Source organism: Phyllobates terribilis, unplaced genomic scaffold, assembly GCF_046119375.1.
Source record: "Phyllobates terribilis strain yellow unplaced genomic scaffold, ASM4611937v1 Scaffold_2__4_contigs__length_985480577, whole genome shotgun sequence".
NCBI classification, from domain to species: Eukaryota; Metazoa; Chordata; class Amphibia; order Anura; family Dendrobatidae; genus Phyllobates; species Phyllobates terribilis.
This window is the reverse complement of record NW_027362762.1, coordinates 610,994,558-611,019,910: the sequence shown is the minus strand read 5'-3', so window position 1 is coordinate 611,019,910 and position 25,353 is coordinate 610,994,558.

The following is a 25,353-nucleotide window of genomic DNA, read 5'->3' as shown; positions in this document are numbered from 1 at the left end:
GGATTTAAAGTGTATTCATTCAAATTAGAGAGACAATTTAAATTAAAAAGCTTAGAGCTGCCTCCACCACAGGGGGGCTCGCTCGACCCACCAGTGGACAGGCACCAGTATTGGGAGAGGGGGGCTGGCCGTCAGGGTTCACTGCGGCTCTGGCACAAACCCGGCGACACGGAGGTGGCACGGGCAGGAGCGGACTGAACGTGTCGGCTTCTCACTTTTTGGATTTTAGAAGGGCATGACATGCCTATATCTGTGTCTCCCCCTCCTTTTACTCCTCCACCTCTTTTCTTTTCGCATGACTATATGTACTTGTCACTTTTCCATGTGTTAGTTGTGTCTTCTGAGCAGTTTGTCAGCTTTTGGACACCTTTGAAGGTGTTTTCTATGTGTTTCTATGTGTTTTTGTTTGCCTGCCATTGGTTTTAACGGTGTTCGAAGGTGTTCGACGAACAGTTCGACGAACAGTTCGGCGAACACACGGGTGTTCGATGAACCGAACCGAACTCGAACACTACGGGGGTGGCTCAACACTAGTTGAGAGCAAGTGCTCGTTACTTGAGCTTGCATCGGGTGCTCTGGTATGCATTGAGTATCGTGGGTATTTGAGTGACATGCTCGAGTCTCTGCCCCATATGCTTCGCGGCCAAAAAACTTTACGGGGATTGCCTGCCATGCACGAGCGATCCCCGCATGTTTTTTTTTGGGTGTCTAATAACCGTGAAACATGCGGAGCAGGGACTCGAGCATGTCACTCGAGCACACGCTGTACATGGTGCATACCTGAGTACCCGATGCAAACTCAAGTAGCGAGCACTTGCGCTCAAGAATAATGACAACTTATTCAATATGATGACCTAATGTAAACAAATTCTGTGCCGTACCTCTGGGTTAAAAATGTTCACTATACACCTTAATAAAATCCTTGAGGGGTATAGTTTCCAAAATGGGGACACTTGTGGGGGAGCTCCACTGTTTAGGCACATCACGGGCTCTCCAAACGCGACATGGTGTCCGCTAACAAATTGAATGGAAAATCGGCTCAAATGGTTAGCGGACGCCATGTTGCGTTTGGAGAGCCCCTGTGTGCCCAAACATTGGAGCTCCCCCACAAGTGACCCCATTTTGGAAACTAGACCCCCCAAGGCACCTATCTAGATGCATAGTGAGCACTTGGAACCCCCAGGTGCTTCACAAATTGATTCGTAAAAATGAAAAAGTGAAAAAAAAAAACACTTTTTCATTTTTATGAATCAATTTGTGAAGCACCTGGGGTTCCAAGTGCTGACTATGAATCTAGATAGGTGCCTTGGGGGGTCTAGTTTCCAAAATGGGGTCACTTGTGGGGGAGCTCCAATGTTTGGGCACACAGGGACTCTCCAAATGCAACATGATATCCGCTAACAAATTGTCGGCTCAATTTGTTAGCGGATATCATGTTGCATTTGGAGAGTCCCTGTGTGCCCAAACATTGGAGCTCCCCCACAAGTGACCCCATTTTGGAAACTAGACCCCCCAAGGCACCTATCTAGATGCATAGTGAGCACTTGGAACCCCAGGTGTTTCACAAATTGATTCATAAAAATGAAAAAGTGTTTTTTTTTCACTTTTTCATTTTTACGAATCAATTTGTGAAGCAAGTGGGGTTCCAAGTGCTCACTATGCATCTAGAAAGGTGCCTTGGGGGGTCTAGTTTCCAAAATGGGGTCACTTGTGGGGGAGCTCCAAAGTTTGGGCACAGAGGGGCTCTCCAAACGCAATGTGGTGACCGCTAACAATTTGAGACGATTTTCCATTCAATTTGTTAGCGGATACCATGTTGCATTTAGAGAGTCCCTGTGTGCCCAAACATTGGAGCTCCCCCACAAGTGACCCCATTTTGGAAACTAGACCCCCCAAGGCACCTATCTAGATGCATAGTGAGCACTTGGAACCCCCAGGTGCTTCATAAATTGATTCGTAAAAATGAAAAAGTGAAAAAAAAAACACTTTTTCATTTTTATGAATCAATTTATGAAGCACCTGGGGTTCCAAGTGCTCAGTTTGAATCTAGATAGGTGCCTTGGGGGGTCTAGTTTCCAAAATGGGGTCACTTGTGGGGGAGTTCAAATGTTTGGGCACACAGGGACTCTCCAAATGCAACATGATATCCGCTAACAAATTGTCGGCTCAATTTGTTAGCGGATATCATGTTGCATTTGGAGAGTCCCTGTGTGCCCAAACATTGGAGCTCCCCCACAAGTGACCCCATTTTGGAAACTAGACCCCCCAAGGCACCTATCTAGATGCATAGTGAGCACTTGGAACCCCAGGTGTTTCACAAATTGATTCATAAAAATGAAAAAGTGTTTTTTTTTTCACTTTTTCATTTTTACGAATCAATTTGTGAAGCACCTGGGGCTTCCAAGTGCTCAATATGCATCTAGAAAGGTGCCTTGGGGGGTCTAGTTTCCAAAATGGGGTCAATTGTGGGGGAGCTCCAAAGTTTGGGCACAGAGGGGCTCTCCAAACGCAATGTGGTGTCCGCTAACAATTTGAGCCGATTTTCCATTCAATTTGTTAGCGGATACCATGTTGTATTTAGAGAGTCCCTGTGTGTCCAAACATTGGAGCTCCCCCACAAGTGACCCCATTTTGGAAACTAGACCCCCCAAGGCACCTATCTAGATGCATAGTGAGCACTTGGAACCCCTAGGTGCTTCACAAATTGATTCGTAAAAATGAAAAAGTGTTTTTTTTTTCACTTTTTCATTTTTACGAATCAATTTGTGAAGCACCTGGGGGTTCCAAGTGCTCACTATGCATCTATAAAGGTGCCTTGGGGGGTCTAGTTTCCAAAATGGGGTCACTTGTGGGGGAGCTCCAAAGTTTGGGCACACAGGGGCTCTCCAAACACGACATGGTGTCCGCTAATTATTCAAGCAAATTTTACAATCAAAAAGTCAAATGGCGCTCCTTCCCTTCCGAGCCCTGCCGTGCGCCCAAACAGTGTTTTTTCCCCAAATATTGGGTATCTGCGTGCCCAGGGGAAATTGCACAACAAATTTTGGGGTCCATTTTTTCTTGTTACCCCTGTGAAAATAAAAAAAATTGAGTCTAAAGTAACATTTTTGTGAAAAAAGTTAAATGTTCATTTTTTTCTTCCACATTCAAAAAATTCCTGTGAAGCACTTGAAGGGTTAATAAAGTTCTTGAATGTGGTTTTGAGCACCTTGAGGGGTGAAGTTTTTAGAATGGTGTCACTTTTGGGTATTTTCTGTCAAAAAGACCTCTCCAAGTGACTTCAAATGTGATGTGGTCCCTAAAAAAATGGTTTTGTAAATTTTGTTGGAAAAATGAGAAATCGCTGGTCAACTTTTAACCCTTATAGCTCCCTAACAAAAAAAAATTTTGGTTCCAAAATTGTGCTGATGTAAAGTAGACATGTGGGAAATGTTATTTATTAACTCTTTTGTGTGACATATCGCTCTGATTTCAGGGCTTAAAAATTCAAATTTTGAAAATTGCTAAATTTTCACAATTTTTGCCAAATTTCCATTTTTTTCACAAATAAACGCAAGTGATATCGAAGAAATTTTTCCACAATCATGAAGTACAATATGTCACGAAAAAACAATCTCAGAATCAGGGGGATCCGTTGAAGCGTTCCAGAGTAATTACCTCATAAAATGACAGTGGTCAGAATTGTAAAAATTGGCCCGGTCATTAACGTGCAAACCACCCACGGGGCTTAAGGGGTTAAAACTGTGTTTTCTCCGTCACACCGATCACATATACGTTGTCAGAAAATACTGCCATTTTTCACCTCCATTAAAAAAAAATTTCAGTGTGTCAGTGAAGCAATTGACACCAGTTTGCTGTTCAAAATAGTTACCTACAGGCCAGGTATTTAAAACTGTGGTTTGTCCATCACACGGATCACATATAAGTTCGCTCCAAATTCAGCCATTTGTTGTGAGAGTGAAAGATATTGTCCTCCATTTAAAATGGGCAAGGCACCTGGCAAGAGACGGGGAACTGGACGTGATGGTGATGATGGTGCATGCAGAGGCCGAGGCCATGGACAAGCTGAAATTGTGCCACAACAAACACCCACATCTTCTCGCTCGACCTTCCTGTCCCAAATACTATGGGACCGCAGAACACCACTATTGAACACAGAACAGTGTGAAAAGGTTATTTGTTGGATAGCAGATAATGCTTCCAGTCACTTAGCCACCACTACCACCTTGTCTTCCACACCGTCAAGTCTCAGTAGCTGTGAGTCTGGACCGCATATTCCTCACCCTGAACGTCTTTACTCCCACCATGCCGAGTGCCCGGAGACAACTGATCCCACACTTGGACACTCCGAAAAGCTGTTCACTTTTCCATTTATAGATTCGGGCCTCTCGCCCGGTCCACTAGAAGCGGGGCACGAGAAGTTGGCATTTATCAATGCCCAAATATTGGAGCAGCCACGGTCACACAAAGACGACGGTGGGAAAGTGTCACAAGAGGTGGACGATGATGAGACACAATTGACAGAAAGTCAGGAGGAAGACCAGTGTGTGGAAGTGGAAGACGATATAGTAAGTGCGGAAGTGGTGGATGATATAGTAACTGACCCAACCTGGCAGGAGGACATGCAGAGTGAGGAGAGCAGCACACAAGGGGAGGGAGGCAGAGCACCCCAACAGGCAGGAAGAAGCAGTGAGGTGGCCACAGAAAGAAGGCAGGCAACCGATCCCCGTAACCCCAACATGAAGGAAGTTGCCGGTACAACTGTTAGATCTTCCCGAGTCTGATTGTTTTTTAAAGACTCTGCCGATAACCCAAAAAAAGCAATTTGCACCACCTGCCAGGCCAACATCAGCAGGGGTGGCAAAACGACCAGCCTGACCACCACCAGCATGATCAGGCACATGGCAGCAAAGCACCCGACTTTGTAGGCTGAACCCCATGGTCCAGGAACAGTGTCTGCGAGTGGCACCATTGCTTCTTCCTCTGTTGTGCATGCAAGCCAATCCCCTGTCCATGGTGCATGCGAAGATGCCTCCTGCCCTGCACCTGTCATTGCACACTCTCGAGTAGCAGCATCAAGAAGCACATCCACGTCCTTGTCCCAGCGCAGCGTTCAGTTGTCCATACACTACTCCTTTAAACACAAGCACAAATTCGCAGCCAACGCCCCAAAGGCCACACTACTAAATTCCCACATTTCACGTCTGCTTGCGCTCGAAATGTTGCCTTTTAGGCTCGTAGAGATGGAAGCTGATGGCGGCGGCAGTTAACAACAATGCAGTTAACGTGAAAGTCCACCTAACCACGGACACATGGACAAGTGCTTGTGGGCAGGGACGGTACATCTCGCTGATGGCACACTGGGTTAACATAGTGGAAGCCGGGACCCAGTCGGACCTTGGGACGGAACATGTCCTTCCGACGCCAAGGATTGCGGGCCCTAGGTCAATCAGGGTTGCCCCCACAGTCTACAGCTCCTGCACCTCATCCTCCTCAGCCTCCTCCTCCTCTTCAGCCTCCATCTCTGAAATGACCACATCAGTCACAAGCTGGAAGCACTGCAGCACTACCTCGGCCAAGTGGCAACAGGCTGTGCTGAAGCTAATATGCTTAGGTGACAAACCGCAAAATGCTGAAGAGTTGTGGACAGCTCTGAAAGAGCAGGCAGATCTGTGGCTCACACCGCTGAACCTACAGCCAGGCATGGTCGTGTGTGACAATGGCCGGAACCTGGTGGCGGCTCTGAGGCGAGACGAGCTCACACAAATACCATGCCTGGCCCATGTGCTTAACCTTGTGGTTCAGCGGTTCCATGCATTGGAACTCTACACTGCAGATGTTGGGAAGGATTTGTGAGCAGAAGAGGGCAGTTGTTGAGTACCAGCATCAACAAGACCATCGGTATTCACTTCAGACTCCACACATAAGACCTCAGGAGAGGACATGGATGTCAGACAAATGTACCATCCTCCAAAACTTTGAGGAGTCCACCAAGATGGTGAGCGGTGATGACACCATAATTAGCATCACCATCCTACTTCTCTGTCTTCTGAAATGCACTCTGCTCACAATCAAAGAGGATGCATTGCAGGCAGAGCACGATGAGATGGAGCAAGGAACCATACAGGGTGATTACACACAGCCCAGCCTCATCTCATCCCAACGTGGATTGGGTGACAGTGAGGAAGATGAGGAGGAGGAGGAAGAACAGGAGCTAGTTTCAAGCGCTGTAGACAGTACTGCCTGCACAACTGTCATACCGTCTGTTCAGCGTGGATGGCCAGAGGACAGAGAGGATGAGGAGGAGAGCATGGTCAGTCATCCTCTTGGTGAGGACACGGAAGTCTTGCCTGTTAGCAGTCTGGCACGCATGGCTGAGTTATGTTATGTTGCCTTTCCCATGATCTCGTGTTCTCAAAATTTTGGGTGACAGTCATTACTGGTTGGTGACACTTCTAGACCCACACTACAAGGAGAACTTTATATCCCTTATTCCTGAGGCGGACAGGTCTACAAAAATGGGGCAGTACCAGAAGACCCTTGTTGCGGAACTATTATAAAAAATTCCCATCTGAGAACGCTGGCGGCAGAGGTCAGAGTTCGTTGGACAACCAAGGAGTACAGGCGACAGAGACACAAGGGCAATCCAGCAGAGGCAGGGGAACAAAGTTCTGGGACAGTTTTCTCAGACCCTCCCATCGCACAGTCCCTGAGGTGGAGGGTACTCTCACAAGGAGTGCAAAGTTTGGGAAGATGCTGAGAGAGTACCTTGCCGACCGTACCAACGTCCTCCGTGATTCCTCTGTGCCTTATAATTATTGGGTATAAAGCTGGATCCGTGGAATGAACTGGCTCTCTACGCCATGGAGTTCCTGGGCTGCCCTGCCGCTAGCATTTTATCAGAGCGGGTTTTTAGTGCCGCTGGTGGAATTATAACTGATAAGCGCATCTGCCTGTCAACTGAAAATGCTGACAGGCTGACTCTTATAAAAATGAACAAGGGCTGGATTGGGCCAGACTTCTCAACACCACCGAATGATAGCAGCGTAACATAAACTCAAATCCAGTGTCTTTTTTTTGGGAGGTGTATTCCCATGCACCTCTTCACACGCACACATGGGTATTCGCTTCCCGATTTTGGCTATTTGCTCTTGTCCTCCTCCTTCTCCTCATCCTCATCCTCCACCACCATATCACCAGGGTGACCATGGTCCATGATGCAACACCCACATAATTTTTTAAAGGGTGTTTATGATGCCCGTAACAAAATTTTTTTAAACATTATGTTCATGTATACCCACCAGGGGTAAATGTTTGTCAGCCCATACACTTAGTGCATGGGCATTACAAGTATAGGAGACCCGCTCCTTTCTAATGGGAACATTTTTTTATGAGGCCCCCTAAGTCACTTTCAAGGGGCATTGGAGTGCTCCCCAATTTTTGGTAGCTCTTGCATTCACTGCATAGGCCAACACTATGGGAGACCCTCTCCTTTCTAATGGGAATTTGTCGTTACTGTGGCCCTGCTCTATGTGTCTTTAAATTCTTAGTGGGGTTTTCCTAAATTTGGTCAGCCGTTGGACTCACTGCATACCCTATAACTGTATAGCAGACTCTCTCCTCTCTAATGGGAACATGTCTTACTTGTTACTGTGGCCCTGCTCTATGTGTCTTTAAATTCTTAGTGGGGTTTTTCCTAAAATTGGTCAGCCGTTGGACTCACTGCATACCCTATAACTGCATAGTAGACCCTCTCCTTTCTAACAGGAACATGTTGTACTCATTACTGTGGCCCTGCTCTATGTGTCTTTAAATTGTTAGTGGAGGTTTTCCAAAATTTTGGCAGCCCTTGCAGTCAGAGCATGGGCATTATCACTATAGGAGACCCGCTCCTTTATAATGGGAACATTTTTTTTACTGAGACCCTCCTCTATGTGTCTTCAAAGGGGTATTTGGTTGCTTCCGAATTTTTGGCAGCCCTTGCAGTCACTGCATACACAATAACAGTATAGGAGACCCACTTGTTAATAATGAGAACAATAAAGCATAGCCAGCTGATGGCTCTCTAACAATAGCGAGGGCCAACTGCTGGCCTTTTAAGAATAGTAAGGTCCGCCTGATGGCCATATAAAAATAGGCTTTATGACTTTCAGAGTCCCTCCATAATAAATGAAACAGGATGTGTCACACACCACATTGCCAGATAAGGTTGTAAAATGTTAAAATTACATTTCCCGGTGAATGCATTTGTCTTAAAAAATAACGTAAAAAAACCCCAAACAATAGGACCTTTCTTTAGTATAAAAAACAGCATCGCCAATGTAATCTCAATGTAATCACATTGTTCAGCTCCTGCATCTCTTCCTCCATCTCCGAAATGACCACATCAGTCACAATCTGACAGGACTGCAGCACTGCCTTGGCCAAGCGGCAACAGGCTGTGCTGAAGATAACATGCTGAATGCTTAGGTGACAAACAGCCCAGCGCTGCAGAGTTGTTGAAAGCTGTAACACAGCAGCCTGATCTGTGGCTCTCACCGCTGAACATACAGCCAGGCATGGCCATGTGTGACAATGGGCAGAACCTGGTGATGGAGAAATGGCAGCTGGAGTAGATACGGTTTCCCTCTATGCCAGTCTTTTCACCGAGCTAAAGAATATGGCTGTGGTGAAATACAACTCCCACTGAGAAGCTGTTTCAGATTGAAAAACATTGTGCCCACTAGAGGATTTGATTCTGAGTGCTCACCTTTCTCCCCTGCTCAAGAGCCCCATAGCAGCTGCAAAGTTAGCACTATCGTGAACTCTCCTGAGGTAAAAGCCAGGGCACACCAGAGGATTCTCTGGTGGGACCGTCCAACCCTGCCGAGAAGCAGTCCTGGCTAAGAAAAGTGTGTGGGAAGGTTCCCGGACAATCTTTGTTACTGAGGAGGAAACCCACGCAAACACGGGGAGAACATACAAAGTCCTTGCAGATGTTGTCCTTGCTGGGATTTGAACCCAGGATCCCAGCGCTGCAAGGCTTCAGTGCTAACCACTGATCCAATGTGCTGCCATTCACCTTCTAATATCTAACAGGCAGGAGAAACTTGCACCTATTCCCACTCTATCTTCAGCTCCTTTGTGAGAAACTAATGTATTTGGGCAACCACTCAGTCTACCAAATAAAATTCCTGAGAAGGAAATTGGGAGTGGCTTCACTACTGGTACTGGGGGCAGTGCTAATACCATGGCGTCGTACCATAGTTTACTGGAAATACTCCAGGCTGATAGGAGGCAAGCAAATTCCCACAGAAAAGTACAAGCAATAATGTTCAGGGACCCGCGCTTGTAGAAGGCAGAGACAATACCGGGATAAATAGTGACGGCTGGGGACCGAGCATGGACACGAGGCATGAGGTTGTGAAAAGCTTCCGCCTCCATGAGCCTAAAAGGCCACATTTCAAGTGCAAGCAGCTGCCCAGAAATCTGGCAGTTTAGTATTGCGGCCTGTCTGGCTGCATACTTGCGTTTGCATTCCAAGTAACAGAAAACTAAGCAGATGGTGGTTTCTATCATCATCATGGCCTCACCTTGGCACTATGAACTCTCCTGAAGGAGAAGCCAGGGCCCACCGGAGGAGTCTCCGGTTTTCTGGTAGGTCCGTCCATCCCTGCCGAGAAGCAGCCCTGGCTAAGAAAAGTGTGGGGGAAGGATCCCAGACACTCTATGGCTGCTTTTTTAATGTGGATCAGATGTGCTTATGCATGTTATTTCTCAAACCGCATTGCAGATCACGCCATTGACCAACTCATGAAATTAAATGCGCAAAGAAAGATGTTTAGGTGTCAAACACCATCGACAAGTGCAAGTTGATGTTGGACGGGCTGCCATTGCTTCTGCAACAAGCTGCATTAGAGGACTTCCTGGGAGAAATAACACCCAGAGTAGATACGGTTTCCCTCTATGCCAGTCCTTTTACCGAGCTAAAGAATATGGCTGTGGTGAAATACAACTCTCAGCAAAAAAAGCTGTGGACTGGCTCAGTACTGTCCCTGGCCACATTCACCTGTCCACGTGTTTGTGGTTAGGCGGTCCTTCCCAATAAGTGCACTGGGGAGGGCACAGGTAATGTGGAACCCGTGCTTGTGGAAGGCGGAGACGTGTGTGTCTTTAAATTCTTAGTGGGGTTTTCCTAAATTTGGTCAGCCGTTGGACTCACTGCATACCCTATAACTGTATAGCAGACTCTCTCCTCTCTAATGGGAACATGTCTTACTTGTTACTGTGGCCCTGCTCTATGTGTCTTTAAATTCTTAGTGGGGTTTTTCCTAAAATTGGTCCGTCGTTGGACTCACTGCATACCCTATAACTGCATAGTAGACCCTCTCCTTTCTAACAGGAACATGTCGTACTCATTACTGTGGCCCTGCTCTATGTGTCTTTAAATTGTTAGTGGAGGTTTTCCAAAATTTTGGCAGCCCTTGCAGTCAGAGCATGGGCATTATCACTATAGGAGACCCGCTCCTTTATAATGGGAACATTTTTTTTACTGAGACCCTCCTCTATGTGTCTTCAAAGGGGTATTTGGTTGCTTCCGAATTTTTGGCAGCCCTTGCAGTCACTGCATACACAATAACAGTATAGGAGACCCACTTGTTAATAATGGGAACAATAAAGCATAGCCAGCTGATGGCTCTCTAACAATAGCGAGGGCCAACTGCTGGCCTTTTAAGAATAGTAAGGTCCGCCTGATGGCCATATAAAAATAGGCTTTATGACTTTCAGAGTCCCTCCATAATAAATGAAACAGGATGTGTCACACACCACATTGCCAGATAAGGTTGTAAAATGTTAAAATTACATTTCCCGGTGAATGCATTTGTCTTAAAAAATAACGTAAAAAAACCCCAAACAATAGGACCTTTCTTTAGTATAAAAAACAGCATCGCCAATGTAATCTCAATGTAATCACATTGTTCAGCTCCTGCATCTCTTCCTCCATCTCCGAAATGACCACATCAGTCACAATCTGACAGGACTGCAGCACTGCCTTGTAGAGATGAGCGTTGTTCTACTCGAACTGTTCGCCAATCTCAAATTCGAGCTGTTTTGGGCGGTGTTCGAGCCGGTCGGCGAACACGAACAATTTGAGAAAAATTCGGCTGTTCGAGGTTATGTTCGATAACTGTTCGTGCACCAAAATCATAATTGGATTTTTTCTCAGTAATGATGAAAATTAATGTTAATACGCAGTTTGAGTGTACAGCGGGGCGGGGGGAGGGGCAGGGGATGGATCTCTGCAGGAACAATGAAGATCTCCATTTTTTTTCTCTTTCCCGCATTTGCAGTGGGGAGGTGCAATCTGTCAGCCTATCAGCAGCGCACACACGGAGCGAAGTGCTTTTTTTCACACAAGCAAGGGCATGTGTGATTGGCAGTGTATGTCACATGTCCTTGCCCTATAAGACCAAGCCATTTTCCCCGTCGCCACCATTTTCTCACTGCTGCAGCTGCGTGTTAGACGGCACCGCTGTTGCTGTGTGCGCTATACCTTGTTAATTTCAAGCCAATTTTCGCACAAATATACAGATAGCTTGGGAGTAGGGAATAGTTGTGATTGCAGTCCTTTTAAGGACTAGGTTACAGCATTTCCTACGACTTTTATCAGGCAGGTCTGTGCTCTTAAATAGATAGATTGTGGGAGTAAAGACTAATTGTAATTGGAGTCCTTTTCAGGACTAGGTTACATCAGTTCCTATCAGTTTTTGCCAGGCAGGTCTGTGCCAGTGCTGTGCAAGTTTTTTTCACAGCATTTGGCTGAATCTAGCAAAGCTAATCCTTTTTGGCCTATTGCAGAGTGTGTTAGTCAGTGGAGTAGCCTATCTGTGTTGCAAGATATACCACCTGTGTATAGAATACCAATTTTTTTACTGCACCTAGTGAAGTAAAATCTTTTGGGCATAGCATCATTCTATTAGTCCATCTATACTGACCTCCATCAGGTTGCAAACTGAATATAATTTTTTTCTGCATCTAGCTCTGAAAAAATATTTGGGCTTCTAGCAGTGTGTGGGACTTGGTCTATTAGTCCATCTATACTGACCTCCATCAGGTTGCAAATTAAAAATATTTTTTTTCTTCATTTAGCTCTGAAAAAATATTTGGGCTTCTAGCAGTGTGTGGGACTTGTTCTATTAGTCCTTCTATACTGACCTCCAGCAGGTTGCAAATTGAATATAATTTTTTTCTGCATCTAGCTCTGAAAAAATATTTGGGCTTCTAGCGGTGTGTGGGACTTGGTCTATTAGTCCATTTATACTGACCTCCATCAGGTTGCAAATTAAAAATAATTTTTTTCTGCATCTAGCTCTGAAAAAATATTTGGGCTTCTAGCAGTGTGTGGGACTTGGTCTATTAGTCCATCTATACTGACCTCCATCAGGTTGCAAATTAAAAATAATTTTTTTCTTCATTTATCTCTGAAAAAATATTTGGGCTTCTAGCAGCGTGTGGGACTTGTTCTATTAGTCCATCTATAATGACCTCCATCAGGTTGCAAATTAAAAATAATTTTTTTCTGCATCTAGCTCTGAAAAAATATTTGGGCTTCTAGCAGTGTGTGGGACTTGTTCTATTAGTCCTTCTATACTGACCTCCAGCAGGTTGCAAATTGAATATAATTTTTTTCTGCATCTAGCTCTGAAAAAATATTTGGGCTTCTAGCGGTGTGTGGGACTTGGTCTATTAGTCCATCTATACTGACCTCCATCAGGTTGCAAATTAAAAATATTTTTTTTTCTGCATCTAGCTCTGAAAAAATATTTGGGCTTCTAGCGGTGTGTGGGACTTGGTCTATTAGTCCATCTATACTGACCTCCATCAGGTTGCAAATTAAAAATAATTTTTTTCTGCATCTAGCTCTGAAAAAATATTTGGGCTTCTAGCAGTGTGTGGGACTTGGTCTATTAGTCCATCTATACTGACCTCCATCAGGTTGCAAATTGAATAAAAAAAATTTCTGCATCTAGCTCTGAAAAAAAATTTGGGCTTCTAGCGGTGTGTGGGACTTGGTCTATTAGTCCATCTATACTGACCTCCATCAGGTTACAAATTAAAAATAATTTTTTTCTGCATCTAACCCAGCCAATAGTTTTGGCCTAATACCACAGTTTGGCCACTCAGCTCTGCTCGGTTACCATCCATTGTTTTTTTGTGCAAACAACTCCAGAGTTGTGAATTAGTTAACCACCAAAATGAGTGGAAAAAGGCCTGCTGCTGGTGGAAAGGGGAATAGGCGTGTTGGGAAGGGGAAAAAAGGTTGTGTCCGTGGGGTAGGTGCAGAAGAAAGACCATCTTCCAGCCAAACTAAAATGTCTACTTCTTTTAGCGGACAATGTGATAAGATCCCTTTCTTACGGCCACGCCAATCGCTACAAATTCCAGATGAGGCACAAAAACAGCAGGTGCTTCAACGGATATCAAGTGCTCCTTTAAGTGGGCTCTCCTCCACATCAACTTCAACATCACAAATACTCCAGTCCTCAAAGGTGTCACCCAAATCGCACTTGCTTCCTCACAGCTCCCAAATCTCCAGCTGCCCGTCTGAGTATGAGGTAGAACAGATGGTTGAGTCTGCAGAGCTCTTTACTCATACTATAGCCTGGGAATCAGAGGTCGACTCCAGCGCTTCTGTGAATCCAGACGAGGAAATGATCTGCACTGATGCCCAGAATCTTTATGAGTCGGATCCAGGACCAGACGCAGAAGGTTCTGACCATAATGTAGACCCTCATTCCCAAACTGTAACTCCTGTTGGTGGAGACAATGAGGAAGACGATGATAAGACTCAAATACCTGATTGGAGCGACAACTTTAGTTTTTTGTCAGGGCAGGAACAGGTTGGCTCTGAGGACGACGGGTGTGATAACGCACAGGGTGATGATGATGAGGTCGGAGATCCCACTTACTGTCAACCCACAGTCAGCCAAGAGATGAGGTCAGCAGAGGAGGTGGAGGAAGATGCTAGTGACGACGAGGTCAGGTTGCGCCTTCCTGGACAGAGACGTAGTACTGGAAGCACGTCAACAACTGCATCCTCAAACACAACTATGCCTCTCACCACAAGTCGTGGTGGCTCTTCAGGTCGCATGGGTGCTAAGCCTTGCATAGCCTGGGCATTTTTTCAGATCGATAAAGATGACCCAACTCGTGTTATCTGTAACATTTGTCAGCAAAAGCTAAGTAGAGGCCAAAAAATACATAGTTTGAGTACTTCATGCATGAACCGGCACATGGACATGAAGCATAAGTTGCAGTGGGAAGCTCAGTGTGCTACAATGCGGTCTAGCCGGCCGGGCCAACCACCGTCTGCCATATCTTGTGCATCCGCGGCCTCTTCATCCTCTGTGACTGGGGGGACAGCAGTCACACCTGTTTTGGGGCGCAGACCTGCCACCTCTTTACCCGCAACAGCCAGCGTGATTGGCAGGTCATCATTTTCTTTGGAGGTGGTAACACCAGCTGGTCTTGAGCGCTGTCCGACATCGATAGCACCACCTTTGGATCAAGGCAACCTAACATGTCCGCCTGCATCTTCCTCACAGACCGGCAGTTTGCCGGGGACACCCTTATCAACCCCGTCTAAGCACAATAGCCAGCCCTCGGTCCCTCAGATGTGGACAAGTAAAAGACCATTTCCTCCTAGCCATGAGAAAGCTAAGAGGTTGAATTTCACCATCTGCAAGCTCTTGGCTACAGAAATGCTGCCTTTCCGCCTGGTGGACACAGAGGATTTTCGAGACCTTATGTCCGTCGCAGTGCCCCAGTACCAGATGCCCAGTCGGCACTACTTCTCAAAGAAAGGTGTGCCTGCGCTCCACCAGCATGTCGCACACAACATCACCGCTTCTTTGAGAAACTCTGTGTGTGACAGGGTGCATTTCACCACAGACACTTGGACGAGTAGGCATGGACAGGGGCGTTACATGTCGCTGACTGGGCACTGGGTAACTATGGTGACAGCAGGACAAGGGGCTGCTGTCCAAGTCTTGTCGTCCCCACGAGTTGTGCGTCAATCCTCTTTATGTCATTTTTCCTCCACTGCTTCTGCCTCCTCAACCTCCTCTCGGTCTTCCACCTGCACCCAAAGCCTGTCTGGTCATGCCACAAGCTTTCTAACTGCGCAGAAGGGATCCTGCACACCTCCTTACTATGCTGGCAGTAGGGCTCAACGTCATCAGGCGGTTTTTACATTGAAATGTCTGGGAAATGTGAGTCACACAGCTGAGGAGTTGTGGTCAGCTCTGGAGAACCAATTTCATGAATGGTTGTCTCCACTGGACCTGAACCCAGGGAAGGCCGTGTGCGACAATGCTGCAAACCTGGGTGCGGCCCTTCGCCGGGGCAATGTCACACACGTGCCTTGTATGGCTCACGTGTTGAACCTGGTTGTCCAGCAATTTTTAGCCCACTATCCCAGACTAGATGGCCTTCTGCAGAGGGCACGGTCGCTGTGTGCTCACTTCCGCCGTTCGCATCCCGCAGCTCAGCGACTTACATCTCTACAGAAGTCGTTGGGCCTGCCACTTCACCGGCTAAAATACGATGTGCCTACCTGGTGGAATTCAACTCTGCACATGTTGCAGCGACTGTGGCAGCACCGACAAGCCCTGGTGCAATACGTTCTGACGTATAGCCTGGGCCAACGAGATTCAGAGGTGGGGCAAATCACGCTGGAGGATTGGTCTCAGATCAGGGACCTATGCACCCTTCTGCACAGTTTTGAAATGGCGACGAAGATGTTTAGTGCTGACGATGCCATTATCAGCATGACTATTCCGGTGATTTACATGCTGGAGCACATGTTAAACAGAATTCGGAGTCAGGTGGTGGCACAAGAGGAGGTGGAGGAAGTAGAGGAGGAGGAGTTGTATGCGGAAGGGCTAACATCTGCAAGGTCCAGACGGTCGGCAGCACCAGGGCGGCAGGCATGTGAGGGTGGGGGAGATGATTTTACCAGGGCGCATGGTAGCAGCCAAACTAGTGAGGAAGGTGCAGGAGCCCAGGAAGAAGTGGAGGACGAACTGATGGAAGACTCATCAGATGAGGGAGACCTTGATCACATTTCTGTTGTGCGAGGTTGGGGGGAGAGGACAGAGGAAGGAAGCATGATTGTTACCTCGCCACCAACACAACAGGGACTTGGTGCTCCTGGATGCGCAACACACATGAGTGCCTTCTTGCTGCACTACCTGCAACATGACCCTCGAATTGTGAGAATTAGAAATAATCCTGACTACTGGGTTGCCACACTGTTAGATCCCCGGTACAAAAGTAAATTTGCAGAAATTATTCCTGCCATAGAAAGGGATGCACGCATGCAGGAGTATCAGCAGAGACTGTTGCAGAATCTTACATGTGCTTTTCCTCAAAATACCAGTGGTGCACGTAGTGAATCTCACAGTTCCAACTTGCCAACCGTGGGACCGTCAAGTGTTCAGCACTCAAACCGTAACAGAACCACAGTATCTGCTGGTAACATCAATTTTGCGGAATCATTTCACCACTTTTTTAGCCCATCCTTTGCAAGGCCACAGGAGACAAGAAGTCTGACACATAGTCAACGCCTAGAGACGATGGTACAGGAGTATCTCCAAGTAAACATTGAAGCCACGACTGTGTCACTGGACCCTTGCTCTTTTTGGGCTTCCAATCTGGATAAATGGCCGGAGCTAGCCACTTACGCCTTGGAGATCTTGTCATGCCCCGCAGCCAGCGTTCTGTCTGAACGTGTGTTCAGCGCTGCTGGTGGTGTGCTGACAGATAAGCGCACGCGGCTCTCCACTGATAATGTAGACAGACTCACGTTCATAAAGATGAACAAATCATGGATCCGAAACGACTTTTCTACCCCTGTGTCATCCTGGGGAGAGTAAAAGCTTGATGATTGGTTAAAATCACCCTACCAACCGTTTTAAGCTTTCAAATTACTAATCATGTTTATCTGTATCTTGATTGGAAAATAATTTGGGCTTTGTAGCAGTGTGCAGCACTGATCCTATTAGGCCATCTATAATAAGCTTCACCAGATTTAAAATTAAAAATAATTTTTAGCTGCATCTAGCCCGGAAAATAATTTTGGGGCTCCGAGATGCGCAAGACACATAAGTGCCTTCTTGCTGCACTACCTGCAGCATGACCCTCATATTGTCAGAATTCGAAGTAATCATGACTACTGGGTTGCCACACTCTTAGATCCCCCAAACTTTTCGATCAACCTTTTCATTTTAATAAAGACCAAAAAAATGGTCATTTTTGAAATTATAAGCATTAGCAGGTTGTTAGAAACTGAAATCAAACAGTTTTCAACTCAAAACTTTATTCTAGGTGATGTTACATTTTCACATAGGACCCCTTGTTCGAAAGGAGCTTCTGAACTCTCTCGTCCATTGAATTTGTCAGGTTTTGGATTGTTTCTGCTTCAATTGTTTTGCATGAGGACAGAATACCCTCCCAGAGCTGTTGCTTAGATGTGAACTGCCTCCCGCCATCATAGACACTCCTTTTAATGATGCTCCAAAGGTTCTGAATGGGGTAGAGGTCAGGGGAGCATGGGGGTCACACCATAAGTTTGTCCCCTTTTATGCCCATATCAGCCAGAGATGCAGATGTTTTATGTGCAGCATGAGATGGTGCATTATCATGCAGAAAAATGATCTTGCTGTGAAATACACGGTTCTTCTTCTTGAACCATGGCAGGAAGTGCTGTTTGAGAAAATCCACATACATTATGGAGTTCATCTTTAGCGCCTTCAGGGATCCTAAAGGGGCCGACAATCTCTCTCCCCATGATTCCAGCCCAAAACATTACTCCACCTCCTCCTTGTTGGCGCTGTAGCCGTGTTTGCGTGGGGTGTCCATCAACCAGCCATCCTCCACTCCATTCATCTGGACCATCGAGCGCTGCACGGCACTCATCCGTGAACAAAACAGTTTTGAAATCAGTCTTCATGTAATGTTTGGCCCACTGGAGCCGTTTCTGCTTGTGTGAAGTGGATAGAGGAGGTCGACAGGATGGCGTATGCACAGCTGCAAACCTCTGAAGGACCCTGCATCTTGTTGTTCGGGGGACGTTGGAGGCACAAGCAGCTTCAAAAACTTGTCTGCTGCTATGACAAGGCTTTTTTGCCGCTGCTCTTTCAACCTGACGTAATTGCCTGTAGGAAAGAGTCCTCAATTTGCCCTTATCAGCACGCACACGTGTGTACTGTGAATCAGCTACATACTTCTTGATTGCCAAGACACTTCATCCTGATCATCGCACAATGTTGATTGTAGTCATGCCTTGACCTAAACACTCCACAATTTGTTGCTTCTCAGCAGCCGACGCATCCTTTTTCTTTCCCATTTTGGCAGAAAATGTAGGCTGCTTAATAATGTGAGAGAGCCTTCTTAAGTAGTCTTGCCTTTCATTGGACACACCTGCCAAACTGATTAGCACAGGTGTCTGCAATTGCTTACAGTGATATAAAGAGCCCTGACACACATCACCATCAATGAGTTTAACTGACAAACAAACAAATTCTTCCCTTATCACTCCTAAACACTTTTTGCATAATAATTTGGAACGCGGTGTACATGTGCTTTTCCACAAAACACCAGTGGTTCACGTAGTGAATCTTACAGTTCTAACTTGCCAACCGTGGTCTGTATGGAATTGTTCAATAAAGGGCCCAAAATTAAGATAACATAGATGGGAGAGGTCTCTATGAATAGGAATTCCTAAGTATTTGATACCCTGTGAGGGCCAGGCAAAGGGAAAGTTGGACTGGATGGAATCCTATATGGATTTAGGTAGGGAGACATCGAGGGCCTCAGATTTCGCTGCATTGATTTTAAAATTTTACCATGTAACAAAGTGATCTATTTCAGCCATAACAGCAGGGATGGATATATGTGATTGAGTGATATATACTAGGACATCATCAGCAAATAGAGAGCACTTGTACTCGGTGCCTCCCACCTCAATCCACCTAATATTGGGGTTATGGCGAATTGATGAGAGCAGGTGCTCCGTCACTAGGATGTATAAGAGAGGGGACAGAGGACATCCCTGCCTTGTCCCATTGGTGATTGTGAAAGGTGATGAAAATGTTCTGACGCACCCCCTGGGCCTTGGGACACCCGGAGCCGGACCCTTTTTGGTGGATGCTGGTGGTTGTAGTCTTCGTGGCGGCGATCCGGTTCCGTGGCTCAGGGCGGTCAAACCAGTGGCCGAACTATTTATGTGGTTTTGATGTTTAAATGTCCGACTACGCCACCCGTGGATTGCGGTCAGAGTGAACCGCCGCTACAGGGCAGACCGCTAAGGCTGGTGTTGTGGGTGCAGCAGAGCGTAGCATAACTCCCCACGGGAGGAGTATAGCCTCAGGGCAGTGTATGCGGAGGATGGGGGTGATGGTGCAGGACAGCAGCAGTAACGACACGGAGTCAGTGATGCAGTTCAGGGCCTTTACTCACAGTTCTTATTATCCAGACCACGTCTGCAGGTAACGGCTGCCCACGTCGTACTGTGCTCACCAGGTGAGGGGCTCAGACAACTCCCAGATAACTTTGGAGCGCTTCACAGGACCCCCTTTGTGTGTCCTTTGTCTGGCCTTTCTTACCAACACTTCTGTCCGGCTGCCTCGGGCCTCCTCTTGGTAAACTTGGCGCCAGTTTCCCTGACCCTATGTGGTGCCTTCCTAGCGGGTGGAGCAAGGGGCTGCGCCACATAAAATGTCAGAGCCTCCGGTTTCTAGCTGAGGGTCGTTTCCTGCCTCCAATAGTTCGGGGACCGGTCTCCCCCTTTGGCCTGACCCCTCCACGCAGGTGGATTCGGGCGTCCGGTGGCGACTCGCCCGTCCGCACCCCTGGGATCCCTTCATTCCTCGTTCCTGGAGCCTTCTCCGCTCCTCTTCCTTCCTTCTCCCTCTTGCAGGCCTGGGCCTCTGTTACTAGGCCCGCCTCCGGAGCAGAGCTCATGCAGAGCCCCTGCTCCCTGCCACTTCTGCTCAGACTTCTCTGCACTGAACTAAGATGGTGCCCACCTTTTATACTCCCTTCTCAATGCACCCAGGAACTGCTTCCTCCCTGCTCCTGCACTGCAGGGTTCCCCTTCCTCAGTGTTCCCTCCCCCCACTCCAGCCAGGGACAGGGACTGTCGTGCCCATCTCAGGGGCATATTGGTCGCCCTGCCCCACGGCAATGTGGTGTAATGCATGCAGGTGTCGGGTCCTGATCCACACTCCATCCTTATCTGAGAGTGAGATATCACACCTCTGGGTGAGGTGCAATACGTCTGTAGCAACCGAGCCCTCGGTGCTACAGTTCCATTTATCTTCAGCCTAGGTGACGTATTGTGATACAGGGCCGTGATTTTGGCTATAAAAGGGTCCCCTAGACCCCTACCCCAAGCTTTTTAAGAGAATCATATATGGCGTGCCAGGAGACTCTATGGAATGCTTTCTCAGCATCCAACGAGAGTATCTACTTACAAATTTTTAACTGCATCTAGCCCAGGAAATACTTTGTGCCTAGTAGCAGTGTCTGCTAGTCAGCGGATTATCCCGGCTGTTAAGCAAGCTACACCACCTGTAGTTTGGACACTTAATTTTTTCAAAGGAAATGCTTCGGGACCACGGGATACTTAGTGAAGAGCATCAGGAGGCACCCCAAGGCATAGGGGCTGGGACTGGCACTAGGATGCCTTGCGGTGGACAGCCGAGCTCGATCCTTATAAAAGCTTTTTAACTGCAGCAGCTTTAGTGGACGCTACTGGAGCTGGAATTACGCGGCTGCTGGCATGAGACTTGCCCTCCAATAGATCCTTGTAAATGGATTTAAAGTGTATTCATTCAAATTAGAGGGACAATTTAAATTAAAAAGCTTAGAGCTGCCTCCACCACAGGGGGCTCTCTCGACCCACCAGCGGACAGGCACCAGTATTGGGAGAGGGGGGCTGGCCGTCAGGGTTCACCGCGGCTCTGGCACAAACCCGGCGACACGGAGGTGGCACGGGCAGGAGCGGACTGGCCGTCTCGGCTTCTCACTTTTTGGATTTTAGAAGGGCATGACATGCCTATATCTGTGTCTCCCCCTCCTTTTACTCCTCCACCTCTTTTCTTTTCGCATGACTATATGTACTTGTCACTTTTCCATGTGTTAGTTGTGTCTTCTGAGCAGTTTGTCAGCTTTTGGACACCTTTGAAGGTGTTTTCTATGTGTTTCTATGTGTTTTTGTTTGCCTGCCATTGGTTTTAACGGTGTTCGAAGGTGTTCGACGAACAGTTCGGCGAACACACGGGTGTTCGACGAACCGAACCGAACTCGAACACTACGGGGGTGGCTCAACACTACTGCCTTGGCCAAGCGGCAACAGGCTGTGCTGAAGATTACATGCTGAATGCATGCATTTGCATTCCAAGTAACAGAAAACTAAGCAGATGGTGGTTTCTATCATCATCATGGCCTCACCTTGGCACTATGAACTCTCCTGAAGGAGAAGCCAGGGCCCACCGGAGGAGTCTCCGGTTTTCTGGTAGGTCCTTCCATCCCTGCCGAGAAGCAGCCCTGGCTAAGATAAGTGTGGGGGAAGGATCCCAGACACTCTATGGCTGATTTTTTAATGTGGATCAGATGTGCTTATGCATGTTATTTCTCAAACCGCATTGCAGATCACGCCATTGACCAACTCATGAAATTAAATGCGCAAAGAAAGATGTTTAGGTGTCAAACACCATCGACAAGTGCAAGTTGATGTTGGACGGGCTGCCATTGCTTCTGCAACAAGCTGCATTAGAGGACTTCCTGGGAGAAATAACACCCAGAGTAGATACGGTTTCCCTCTATGCCAGTCCTTTTACCGAGCTAAAGAATATGGCTGTGGTGAAATACAACTCTCAGCAAAAAAAGCTGTGGACTGGCTCCGTACTGTCCCTGGCCACATTCACCTGTCCACGTGTTTGTGGTTAGGCGTTCCTTCCCAATAAGTGCACTGGGGAGGGCACAGGTAATGTGGAACCCATGCTTGTGGAAGGCGGAGACGATACCGGGAGAAATAGTGGTGGCAGGGTACCGAGTATGGACACCCGGCCGCTGCCGGCATGAGGTTATGAAAAGCTTCCGCCTCCAAGAGCCTAAAAGGCCACATTTCAAGGGAAAGCAGCTTTAGAGGACTTCCTGGGAGAAATGACAGCTGGGTAGATATGGTTTCCCAAGTCCTTTCACCAAGCTAAAGAATATGGCTGTGGTGAAAGACAACTCAGCAAAAAAAGCTGTGGACTGGCTCCGTACCGTCCCTGGCCACATTAACCTGTCCACATGTTTGTGGTTAGGCGGTCCTTCCCAATAAGTGCACTGGGGAGGGCACAGATAATGTGGAACCCGTGCTTGTGGAAGGCGGAGACGATACCGGGAGAAATAGTGGTGGCTGGGGACCGAGTATGGATAACCGGTCTCCGCCGCCATAAGACTGTGGACAGCTTCCACCTCCATGAGCCTAAAAGGCCACATTTCAAGTGCAAGCAGCTGTCAAAAATGTGGCAGCATCGTTTTGCAGCCTGTGGGTGGGTGGTTGGCTTGCTGCATACTAGAGATTGCATTCCAAGGAATGGGGTAGGGACAACTGAACGCTGCACTGGGACAAGGACGTGGACGGTGATTGCTGAAAGTCTGCAACGACAGGTGCATGGCGGGAGGCATCTTCGCATGCGCCAAGGATCACTTATGATGGGCACACTTTTAGGCAGCGACCTGGGAGTCAGAGATGCTTCCAGAGGTCTTCTCCATGCTGTTCCCATGTCTTTTCAGCACTGTATGCATGTGTCTGATGATGTATCTCACACCACATGGCCAGATGAGGTTGTAAAATGTTAAAATGACATTTCCCAATGAATGCATTTGTCTTGGTTGAAAGCAATGCAAAAGTGCAAAAACGTATCAAAAATGCTACGTGTGAAAATAGCCCAAGGTGTGGAGGAGTATTTTTGTTTTTGGTTATTTATTTTGCATTATATACAAGTCATTACCCTGGAAAGGATGTTCCTTAACATATTTCTCAGGAAAATCCATTTTGGTTTCGGTTTTGTATGTTTAATTGTGAGTCCGTAAAAGTGGCATAATATTCTGACAACGTTGTTGACAGCAGTGACCTGGGAGTCAGAAATGCTTAAAGGGGTCTTCCCCATGCGATACCCGTCGATTTGGGCAATTTTTAGGCCCTCTGCAGACCGCCGGGGGGAGCCGCCTGAAAAATGCTTGAGTATCCCATAGACTTACATTGGGCTCATTGCTCGGGTCGAGCACCCGAGTATTCCAATTTGCTCGACCCGAGCAACTAGTACCCGAGTATCAAGTACCCCGAGCATTTTAGTGCTCGCTCATCACTATTGGTCATGAGTGGCTTGACACAAGGAGTGCTGCACTTGTAGTCCATGTCCTGGATACGTCTGTGTGTGGTGGCTCTTGAAGCAATGACTCCAGCAGCAGTCCACTCCTTGTGAATCTCCCCCACATTTTTGAATGTCTTTTTCTTAACAATCCTTTCAAAGTTGCGGTTATCACGGTTGCTTGTGCACCTTTTCCTACCAAACTTTTTCCTTCCACTCAACCTTCCATTAATATGCTTGGATTCAGCACTCTGAAGCACCAGCTTCTTTAGCAATGACCTTTTGTGGCTTACCCTCTTTGTGGAGTGTGTCAATGACTGCCTTCTGAACATCTGTCAAGTCAACAGTTTTCCCTATTATTGTGGAGCCTACTGAAACAGATTAAGGGACCTTTTTAAAACGCTTAGGAAGCCTTAGCAAGTGTTTTTTTTGTTAATTATTCTAATTTACTGAGATAATGACTTTTGTGTTTTCAATGCCTGCAAGCCATAATCAACATTAACAGAAATAAACACTTGAAATAGATCACTCTGTTTGTAATGACTCTATATAATATAGGATTGCTGCTTTCAATAGGTGGCGCTATAGAGTTCAAGTCCTCTTTTTCTCTGAAGAGGCAATTTGCATATCTATATAATATATGAGTTTCACTTTTTGTATTGAAGAACTGAAATAAATAACTTTTTGATGATATTCTAGTTTAGTGAGAAGCACTTGTATATATCAAATGAGTGCTGGATCCAGTGGAACTGTTCCTTCTGACTGAAATATGAAGCCTACAGTCCATAAGTAGCTGCTTATAGGCTGCAGCGCTCATCTATATATATAATTGTCTTATCCCGTCTGTCTGTCTGTCTGTCTGTCCAGGAAATCCCGCGTCGCTCATTGGTCCGGCCGCTGTCTGTCCAGTAAATCCCGCGTCGCTCATTGGTCCGGCCGCGGCCAATCAGCGACGCAGGATTTCAGAAAAAAGATGGCGGCCGTTAGCGGCTCATCTGCCGGACGGAGGTCAGCGGCGATGTAGCCGGGAGATGAGCGGCGCTAGCAGCAGAACTACCCCAACAGGCGGCGCCGCTGACCTCCATGCGGCTAACGTCGGGAGATCAGCGGCTTGGCCCGCTGATCTCCCGACGGCAAGTGTGAACGGAGGACCGGGGAGCGGCGCCGCCGGTCGGGATGCTTCTGCTGCTCACAGCCGCTCATCTCCCAGCTGCTCGCAGCGGAAGTACCCGCACAAGCAGCACGGCTCCCCGGTCCTCGCTAATACGACGCTGATTGGTCGCAGCCACCGCCCGCGTCCAATCAGCGAGATTGGCGCCAAATTTAAACAATGCTCTGCTGATTGGTCGAGGCCGCCGGCCGCGACCAATCAGCATTATTGGCGCCAAATTTAAACACCGCTTTGCTGATTGGTCGCGGTCGCCGGCCACGACCAATCAGCATTATTGGCGCCAAATTTAAACACCCCTCTGCTGATTGGTCGCGACCGCCAGCCGCGACCAATCAACGATATTGGCGCCAAGTTTAAACACCGCTCTGCTAATTGGTCGCGGTCGCCGGCCGCAACCAATCAGCATTATTGGCGCCAAATTTAAACCCCGCTCTGCTAATTGGTCGCGACCGCCGGCCGCGGCCAATCAGCGATATTGGCGCCAAATTTAAACACCGTTTTGCTGAGTGGTCGCGGTCGCGACTAATCAGCGATTTTATCGCCAAATTTAAACAAGCTCTCCGGTCCTCACTAACACAGTTCGCTGATTGGTCGCGGCCACCACCAGCGACCAATCACCGATATTGCCGCCAAATTTAAACACCGTTTTGCTGATTGGTCGCGGTCGGCCGCATACATATTCTAGAATACCCAATGCGTTAGAATCGGGCCACTATCTAGTGAGATATAAACTATGTCACAAGATCGCCGGGATGACAGCTATTGGAATCGAGG